Source organism: Copadichromis virginalis, linkage group LG23 (genome assembly GCF_057382275.1).
Source record: "Copadichromis virginalis isolate Kocher_CV1m ecotype Utaka linkage group LG23, C_Virginalis_male_GT1.1, whole genome shotgun sequence".
Classification (NCBI taxonomy): Eukaryota; Metazoa; Chordata; class Actinopteri; order Cichliformes; family Cichlidae; genus Copadichromis; species Copadichromis virginalis.
The window spans coordinates 41,035,532-41,045,657 of NC_140639.1; the positions used below are offsets into that span (position 1 = coordinate 41,035,532).

Below are 10,126 nucleotides of genomic sequence, written 5' to 3' on the forward strand. Positions count from 1 at the left end.
GAAACCTGGGGTTGTTCTTATTTTCTTCAATCAGTGATGAATAGTAAGATGTTCTGGCTTTGCGGAGGGCTTTGTTATAAAGCAGCAAACTATTTCTCCAGGCTAAATGATGATCCTCTAGATTTGTGACACGCCATTTCCTCTCCAGATTACGAGTCATCTGCTTTAGGGTACGTGTTTGAGAATTATACCACGGAGTCAGGTACTTCTGATTTGAGGCCTTAGTTTTCACAGGAGCTACAGTATCCAGAGTCGTACGTAGTGAGGAGGTGAAATTATTAACAAGATAATCGACCTCTGTTGGGGTAGCGTTCAGATAGCTGCTTTGCTCTGTGTTGGTACAGGGCATTGGAGATGATAACAGTGGGTGGATTATGATAGTAGCAGGTATTTTTGATGTTAAAAAAGTTCAGTTCTGGATCAATGTCCTGCTCTGTGAAGTGTGTTTTGTATTCCGTGTTTACTGGTGAATTTATCTCCTGATTAGCAATCCTTTGTGGTAGCAATGTATAATTCCCAGATAATGAATTAATTGATTGTTTCATCCTTGAATACGTTACGCTTTAGCTTCCGTTGTTGTCTTCTATTACCTGCTTTGATGACTGTAGATTGTTTGTCCCGCTCCTTGCCTTTGTAGTCAAGTGACCTGTTAATATTTTTCCAGATCCTGGATGCATTTGATGACCAGCACCTTGGCTTCCTCCGGTGTACCGTTGAGCTTTATAAATATTTTACAGTTTGCAGTCCAGGTGTTCTGAATTTTACCCAGTTTCTTTAGGTATCGTGCTTTCTTCGCTATGTCAGCATTGGATTTGGTTAGATGGTCATTCATGTAGACGTTCGATCCTTTTAGTTTCCTCCCCTGCTTCAGCAGTGCATTCTTGTGTTTCCTGTTTACAAATCTTATGATGATAGCTGGTTTATCACTAGCATTTCTCCTGGGCAAGGGGTGGCATGCCTCGATGTTATTACAGTCCAGGTCGATCCCTTTCGACTGCAAGAAACCAGCTACTTGTTGCTCCGCAGAGCTCCCATCCAGATCTCCTTGCTCCTCTTTACTGCCAGCAGTCACAGCCCGAGCATATGACCGGGGTTTTATGTACAGCCCTGTGATGATCACGTCGTTCATTCTGGTATATTGCTCCAGGTCCGCGACCCTGCTCTCCAGATAGACGATCCGTTTCTCCTTCTCTGCATTCTGGTTACGTAGCGACCTTATTTCCTCGACTAAGTCTAGGATATATCTAGAAGGAAGGTGTGTTTTTGGAGAGAGGTGGAAGGAGATGGACCAAATTGATCTAAGAACCCCAAAGGCCTACTTTGGGGTTCTTATCCTTGCAGGAGTTTTCAGGTCCAAAGGGGAATCCACAGAATCCCTGTGGGATGCAGAAACCGGCAAGAACCTTTCCGTGCATCAATGTCTCTGGAAAACTTCCACAAAATTTCCAGGATTATCCGTTTTGATAATCGAGACGACAGACCAGCTCGACGGCAGTGAGACAAGCTAGCTGCCATCAGGACAGTGTGGGATAAGTGTGTGCACCACCTCCCCCTGTTTTACAACCCTGGGCCCAATGTCACCATTGATGAGCAGCTGATCCCATTTAGTTGTGAAACATGTTGCTTCACGTGTAAATGTGTTGTGTCTTTCCACTCACTCCACTTGATTATAACTGATTTTTTTTTTTATAACATTTTATAAAAACAAAAAACGAGAAGCACATTAATTCATAAATGTGATCTAACAAAGGTAAAGGAAAAAAATTAACCATGTTTGCTGTTCATATGGCTTGTAATTGGGATGAAGTAAATATCTGTTGAGTAATTTAACATAAAATTGTTTGATAGTGTTAATTTGGAAAGCCAAAACTCTAGCGGGTCCACCAGACCCATGAACACTGGCTGAGTAACAAAAATTTGAACACCACACAAGGGTTAAAGAAATTTCAAAAATAATAATTCTCTGACAAATACAATGGCTTGTTGTGTCTTACAGGGATTCTAAGATGTTTTTGCTAGTATTACTACTCTGTTACTGAGTGTTTATAAAATTTATAGATGAAGCTTGCTATCCAAGCAAGGTTAGCAAGCTTGCAAAACCAAGCTCCTCCTACTCAAGAGGGTGGAGTGATAACTTAGTAATAGAACTGTCAACACTGGCAAACATAAGACTAGCAATGACGCCTTAAAATGTGTGTTTAAAATAATACATGTAATTCAAATAATGGGCAGCATGGTGCCATAGTGATTGCCACTTTTGCCTCACCGTAAGAAGGTCCTGAGTTTAAGTCCACCACCTGGCTGGGACCTTTCTGTGTAGAGTTTGTATGTTCTCCCGTGTTTGTGTGGGTTCTCTCCGGGTACTCTGGCTTCCTCCATTAGGTTAATTGGTAATAGGTGTGAATAGTTGTCTGTCTCTATGTGTCAGCCCTGCAACAGACTGGTGACCTGTCCAGGGTGTGTCTGCCTCTTGCCCTAAGACACCTGGGATAGTCTCCAGAGACCCTGAGAAGGATAAGCAGAAGAGAATAGAATAGAATTCAACTTTATTGTCATTGCACATGCACAGGTACAGGGCAACGAAATGCAGTTTGCATCCATCCAGAAGTGCTTTAGTGATATAGATATATTACAATATATATTAGCAATAATATAGATATGTGAGTATATTACAGAAATGGGTCTATTATGGTATGTTATAATGTACACGGTATGAAGTATGTTGTGAATATTCTATAACTATAAGTATGTACAGACTGTAGTGAGTACAAGCTATGTACAGGATATGAACAGGATATAAATATGAAAAACTATACAGAATATGAAATAAATAACTTTACAGAATCTGGGATATACAGCTATACAGAAATGGGAACTATGCAAGTTGTAAACAGTTGTAGGATTAAAGATTATCGAATGTACAGAATGATTATTTACACAGAGCTATACAGTAGTGCAGTTAAGATAAGTGAGGGTGTAGATAGTTTCTACAGAGGCTATATAAAGTGCTAGTGGTTGTGAGTGGTGGTTCAGTCCATATTATTATTGTGTTTGAGGGTACAGTTGTCCATTGTGGGTGTGTGTATGTTCAGTCCATGAGTTTAACGTGGGTCAGATGTCAGGAGGCAGAGTTCAGGAGTCTGACAGCTGTGGGGAAGAAGCTGTTCCGGTACCTGGTGGTCTTAGTCCGGAGGCTCCTGTGGCGCCTCCCAGAGGGCAGGAGGGTGAAGAGTCCATGTGATGGGTGACTGGGGTCTTTGATGATTTTCCCAGCCCTTTTCAGACACCGCTTCCTGTAGATGTCTTTAATGGCAGGAAGTGGTGCTCCGGCGATGCGCTGGGCAGTTTTCACGACCCTCTGCAACGCCTTCCGGTCCGAGGCAGAGCAGTTCCCGTACCAGACTGTTATACAGTTGGTCAGGATGCTCTCGATGGTGCAGCGATAGAAGTTCACCAGGATGTCTGAGGACAGGTGGTTCTTCCTCAGAGTCCTCAAGAAGAAGAGGCGCTGGTGAGCCTTCTTGACCAGCTTGGAGCAGTTGGTCGTCCAGGTGAGATCCTCGGAGATGTGGACTCCCAGGAACTTGAAGCTGCTCACACGCTCCACAGCCGTCCCCTTAATGTGGATGGGTGGATGTGGGTCAGCATTCCTCCTGTAGTCCACGATGAGCTCCTTGGTCTTCTCGGTGTTAAGCAGCAGGTTGTTTCTGTCGCACCACTCAGCCAGACGATCCACCTCCTCCCTGTAGAATGGATGGATGGTCAATAAACCAGAACGTTTAAACTTTTTTTCTTATTTGCAGTAGTCTCTGAATTGAAGATCTTTCTTGATAGTATGCATTACTTAAGTAGCTCCTTCCCAAAACGCTCTCCAGAGAGTGATCCGTACAGCAGAACGCTGCTGCAGGATTGCTCTCCCCCCGCTTCAGGACACCTACACCAGGAGATGCCGGACTAGAGCAGCACAGATACTGAAGGACCCGTCCCATCCTGGCAACAAACTGTTCCAACTTCTGCAATCTGGTAGAAGGTTCCGCATCTTCCGGGCAAGGACAGAGAGACTCAAGAGGAGCTTCTATCCCCAAACCATCCGTGCCCTAAACACACACACCCGCCCTCTCACATCATCTATAATTGACTGAGACAGGACTCTTCCAGACACTAAACCAAGGCACAATGTACATTTCAATTCCTTTAATTTTAAATATGTTTATATTGTCTATCCTGTAAAATAGTCAGATGTCTATTCATATTAATGTACAGAATTCACCTGCTTGCTGCTACTACTGCACATTCACCCAATATATATATATATATATATATATATATATATATATAATTCCTCTACACCCCCCCCCCCCCCCCCCCATTTTTTTGCACATGTCGAAGAGCGTGTCAGGCTACATTTCACTGTGTGTTATACTTGTATAACTATGCATGTGACAAATAAAGAACCTTGAACCTTGAACCCTTTTCTAGAAGTCTAATTTTTTGTATTTCATTTCCATGTCTTCCTTATTTCCTTCACATCTCGCTCACCCACTCCGGTTTTTTGCCTTTCCACATTTCCATTTCTTACCCTCTGTGACCTCCACACCTAGCCTTAGCAACACCAGCCCCTCCTCCCCTGATCTCTGAGCATCTCACTTCTGACTTCCCCAATCCACCCACCCCGCTTTTTCCCACCTCGCCTTGTCATTTTCTTTTCCTCTGCACCACTCTTTCTGTTCCCATTGCTCCTCCCTCCCTCCTTCCCTCTCTGTCTCGCCCTCATTCGCCCCTTCTTCATTTAGAGACTTGGTGTGGCTCTGATTTCTTTAAATAGCTCACATTGCCTCCAGCAGGTTGAAGCTGCAGTCTGGTTCTGCTAATAAATGACAGCGAACAAATGTGAAAGTTGAATCAATCGCATTGAGACACACAGATAGGCAGACAAAAACTCACATCCAGTAATTGCATGGACACACAAGCCACATCAGATCACACAAAATGGAAGGACATATTTTGCAGAAAAGTGACATGACGTGACATGTTTTGCTGAAAAAAAGAGAGTTTCATAGAAACATAGCTTCAAGGTGCATGTGTCTTTTCACGTTCATGCTAAATACAAGCCTAGTCTAGTCTCATCTTATTCCTTATTCTATTTCATTCTACACTTTTCTAGTGTGAAAATCTGACAGAATAATGGATTGCAAAGTCCAAGTAATTTTGCACATTACTTCTGAGTCATTGCCTTGCATAATGAATACTGGCTAATGCACTTTTTTGTTAATTCACCATAAAGCATTAAAACATATGTGCTTATGTATCACTGCAGAGCAGTGCACATATTCTTAGCATAACCAGGAAAGGTAAGTGTGATGCCTTTATTTATTGTTTGTTTCTCTCTAACACAAAGCCTGGCTTTCTCCAACTTTGTGTTATCATTACTGGCCCTGATATATCAGTTAAGTATCTTATTCAGCTTATCTGAGAGAATACGTCTGGCCAGTTTTCTGATTTTTTTTCCTTACGTTTTATCCTTGTATTTGTTGAGAGCACTAAAGTACAAGTCAGCATAAAGCCTGCTTTGTCTGGGCTCAATCACTCAATTGAAAAATATACAAAAGGTAAAAACCAAGGCTATTTTTCCCATTACACACATTTAAACACACAGCTTGATGTTGGCTCTTCGAGGTATAATTGTTAACGGAGGGCTGTCAAGGTCATTTTGAATTGTGGGTTTCATGTAGCCCAATTTGAACTGAAGTGAAGCAGCAGCAACACTCTTCTATTTGGTTCCCCAAATCCATGTGGGGAGTTTCAGCTAAGTTAATGAGTGACAACTACACAAGCATGGTTTTAACCTTTTTTAACTGAACGTTAATGTTACTCTGTCAACAGCCTATTGTCTAAATTACCGAGCTAACAGAGCTACGTAAACAGAATGAACATGAGAGCAGCTGACTGCAGACGTCAACAATGCAGCGCAATGGAATAATCTCCCGATCTTTGCGAAAGTTATAAACCGTAATCCAGTTAAGGTACAAAAAAATCATTTCAACAAAAATAGTGATGCAGTTCACTCTTTTTTTGCTCAGCCCAACTGTCTCTGTTGATGTGTGGAGCAGCCCGTGTCAGTCGCCTCCTTCACATGTCACTCACTCATCCAGTCATGTTCTGCGGTCTCATAAAGAAACTCAGCGTTTTGATATAAAGTTTTTCCTTGTTCCCGAATACAAATATTTTTAAAAATAAATATTCGTAAAAAACACGTTATTTGTGCCTTTCCGAATACCATATTCAGGTTCGGCTCCACCCCTAATCTCCACTGTCTTTTGAGCGTTCAGCACCAGGTTGTTGTGGCTACACCAGGACACCAGACGTTCAACCTCCCTCCAGTAGGCAGACTCATCCCCATCCGAGATGAGTCCGATAACGGTGGTGTCATCTGCAAACTTGATTAGCTTGACAGACTGGTGGGTGGAGGTGCAGCAGTTAGTGTACAGGGAGAAGAGAAAGAACAAAGCCTTGGGGCGAGCCGGTGCTGATGGTCCGGGAGTCCGAGACATTCTTTCCTAGTCTCACGTGCTGCTTCCTGTCCGTCAGGAAGTCAGTGATCCACCGGCAGATGGGATCAGGCACATTCATCTGGGAAAGCTTGCCTCGGAGATGGTCTGGAAGGATGGTGTTGAAGGCACAGCTGAAGTCTACAAACAGGATCCTGGCGTAGGTTCCTGGGGAGTCCAGATGCGGCAGGATGAAATGTAGAGCCATGTTTATAGCATTGTCTACAGACCTGTTGGCTCTCTATGCAAACTGCAGGCGGTCCAGGAGGGGGGGCATGGGGGTCTTAAGGTAGGAGAGGACCAGGTGTTTCCAATGACTTAGTGACCACAGATGTCAGAACCACAGGTCTGTAGTCACTTAGTCCAGTGATCCTTGGCTTCTTGGGGACAGGGACTATGGTGGAGGACTTGAAGCAGGAAGGCAGGCACATGACATGCTTGCAGTGAGGAGTTGAAAATGCCAGAAAAAACTGGGGCCGGCTCATTTGCACAGGCGTACATTGGAAAGGAAGATCCCAGGAAGAGCAGTTCGTAGTCCGCGCCTCCTTGGACGCACGAGTGCGCCAGTTCTCTTTCCTCTCCTTCGGCGTCTCACTTTCCTGATCAAAGTCTGTAGTAAATCCGTCGCAGATGCGATAAATACTGGAAAATAAATCCACAGGTGTAGCAATCCTGTAGTTAAGAAGCTCTTCTCTGGTGTAAGAATATTCAGAAGAATGTTCAGACACACAAATTATGCACAAAAACAAAACAGAAGCAACGCACTGAAGTACCAGGGCATCCATATGCAGTGCCATCTTGGAAACAATCATGCCATATCCTTCAGTGGAGTCACTGTGATATCAGTTCACTTTATCTACCTTGCATTTAATTATTTAAACCCAGATTATCGAGCTATGACTAGCCTTTTAAATCAAACAGGTGACCAATGAGCACAATGGGGAAAAAACCCACTAAAACTAAAACACTACTAAGTTGCCCTCTGTAATTACCATTTTCCTGAAACTGGGATTTTTCATCAATAATGAAAGTTATTGTAGATTCAGAATATTTGACTGAAAGTTTGAATTGAATGCTCCCATGTAATTGCAGGGAAAAGAGTTTAAAAATTTTGTTATCCAGGATATTTAGGAAAGGTTCAAACTTAAAGATTTTTGTTTAGCAATATCAAATAAGCAGTGTGGTATACTTTGCTGAGTATAGTACTTTAAGTCTTGTAGGTCTCAGAGTGCAAACTTGAGTTTTGCTTCATTGTTAGCTTTACCGTTATCCTCATCCTATGCATTGTTGATGAAGGATTCAATTGAGTTTTATTTATCCAGGGACAAATCACAGCAGCAGTCACCTCAAGGTGCTTTAAATTTAAGGTACACACCCTACAATAACAGAGAGAAACCCCAACAATCGAATTACCCTCTTTGAACTCCATTTTAACAGGAAGAAACCTCTGGCAGAACCAGGCTTATGGAGGGGCAGCAATCTGCCATGAACAAAATACTTGGGATTTACTGCTTATTCTGCCAATAAAATATATGAATTGGCTTTTGTTAGCTTGTAATGAACACGTCTGTTTTCTTAATTGTCAAAATGTGTGTGATATTGTAAAAACAATATTTTTGATAGAGAAAGAAAGCTGCTCTGTAACTGACCTTTGACCACATCGTGGTAGGCAACCAAGCAGTGTTTTCAAGGCATCCCTTAATATTCAAATCTGACCACAATGGACCACTGTAAGTAATTTATCAACCAATTAATAGTTCCATGCCTGAAAAAAAACACACAATCTTAAAAATCAACCCTTGGCATTATTGATCACACATTCATTAGGGCCAGAAAGACAACTTTATATCTCAGTTATTCTCCTTACATCTCATTATTTGTAAAATTGTCATGATCCTGGGTCCTTTTGACCCAGCGTTTTGTGTTTTCTCTTCGCGATTTTGGTTCTGTTCTCTAATTGGTGTTTGCCCTGTTCCCCCCGTGTGTTCCTGTTTTATTGTGAAGGTCTGCGTCTTATGTGAGTGTTTTCAGTTTGCCTCCCTGGTCTCGTCATGTTAATCACTCCCAGCTGTGTCTCCCACCTGTGTGTAATCTCCCTGTGTTCTGAGTGTATTTAAGTTGTATTTTCTGTCTTAGTAATCGCTGGTTCGTCTGTGTTGTTTCCCCTCGGTCTCCCTGTATGTATTTCCCCGGACCTCCCTGCACCGTCATTCCTGGTTTGTGTTGTTAGTTTACCCAGTTTAGGTTTCGGTTTCATGTTCACACCCCGTTGCTGTTTGTACCCACTGCTGTAAATAAACACTCACCTGCACCAGAGCTGCCGCCTTTTGGGTCCTTACTACAAATCCACACGGCTTGCCCCGCAAACCGTGACAGAACGAACCAGCCACCATGGACCCAGCGGCAGTCAATCCGTCCGAGGAGCTCCAGGATGACATCGGCTACAATGTGGAGATCCTCCTCGGGCTGTGGCTGGAGAATCCTCCGTACGAGCTTCGCCGCGCCGTGGAAGGTCGGCTACAACGTCTCTTTTCCGGCCTGCCATGGATACTGAATTCACTTCCTCCGACCATACAGGCTTTTCTCCGGCACACACCTCACCTTCTCTCAGCCACTCCTGCCTCACTGCCCGACTCGCCGGATGTGATCTTGCCCGGCCCGTCGGAGCCGTCTGCGGGGAGGAAACGCCGATCGCGCCGCAAGCGCGCCACCCCACAGCCGGACGTTCGGGCTTCTAAATCGCCGGCTGTGGTGAGTGAGGACTCTTTTTCATTTTCAGACTGCATGACTGTTCATTCAGGGGCTGCGTTTTGTGTGGCGGATGTCAACGCAAGCTGCTTATCGCCTGTGCAGCTACCGGCAGCTCAGTTAGCTCCCCCGCAGCCACTCTCAGCTCGGTTAGCTCCCCCGCAGCCACTCTCAGCTCAGTTAGCTCCCCCGCAGCCACTCTCAGCTCAGTTAGCTCCCCCGCAGCCACTCTCAGCTCAGTTAGCTCCCCCGCAGCCAGTGCTCCTCTCAGCTCAGTCTCCTGTGCCTCCTTCAGCTCAGTCTCCTGTGCCCCCTTCAGCTCAGTCTCCTGTGTCCCCTTCAGTTCAGTCTCCAGTGTCCCCTTCAGTTCAGTCTCCAGTGCCACCCTCAGTTCAGTCTCCAGTGCCACCCTCAGTTCAGTCTCCAGTGCCACCCTCAGTTCAGTCTCCAGTGCCGCCTGTAGCGCAGGCCCCAGTAGCTCCAGTGCCGCCTGTAGCGCAGGCCCCAGTAGCTCCAGTGCCCCCGCTACCCGTAGCTCTGGCTCCAGCAGTACCGGTTCCACTCATTCACTCCATGCAGGGAGAAAATTTAAGGTCCAGTCAGGGAGTTTCTCGCGCTTTAGCTGCTTCAGGCACCGTTCTGCACTCCAGGGCTTCCCCAGAGGCTAGGTCTCAGTCCCCAGCTGATTCTGGACAACGGAAGATTAAGCAGCCCTCAGAGAACAACTCCGTGTCAGTGCTGTCTGAGCAGGGCCAGTGCTCAGCACAGCACCCATTGCCTTCATGTCTGCCAGAGGACTCCATGCCTGCTGGCTTTGTGATGGCTTCTGC

At 44.8% G+C, this 10,126-nt stretch overlaps 1 pseudogene; it reads right to left on the minus strand.

The window, feature by feature from the left end:
• Nucleotides 1-6,390: 6,390 nt before the first annotated feature.
• On the minus strand, nucleotides 6,391-7,049 carry LOC146681637 (uncharacterized; annotated as a pseudogene).
• Nucleotides 7,050-10,126: the final 3,077 nt, after the last annotated feature.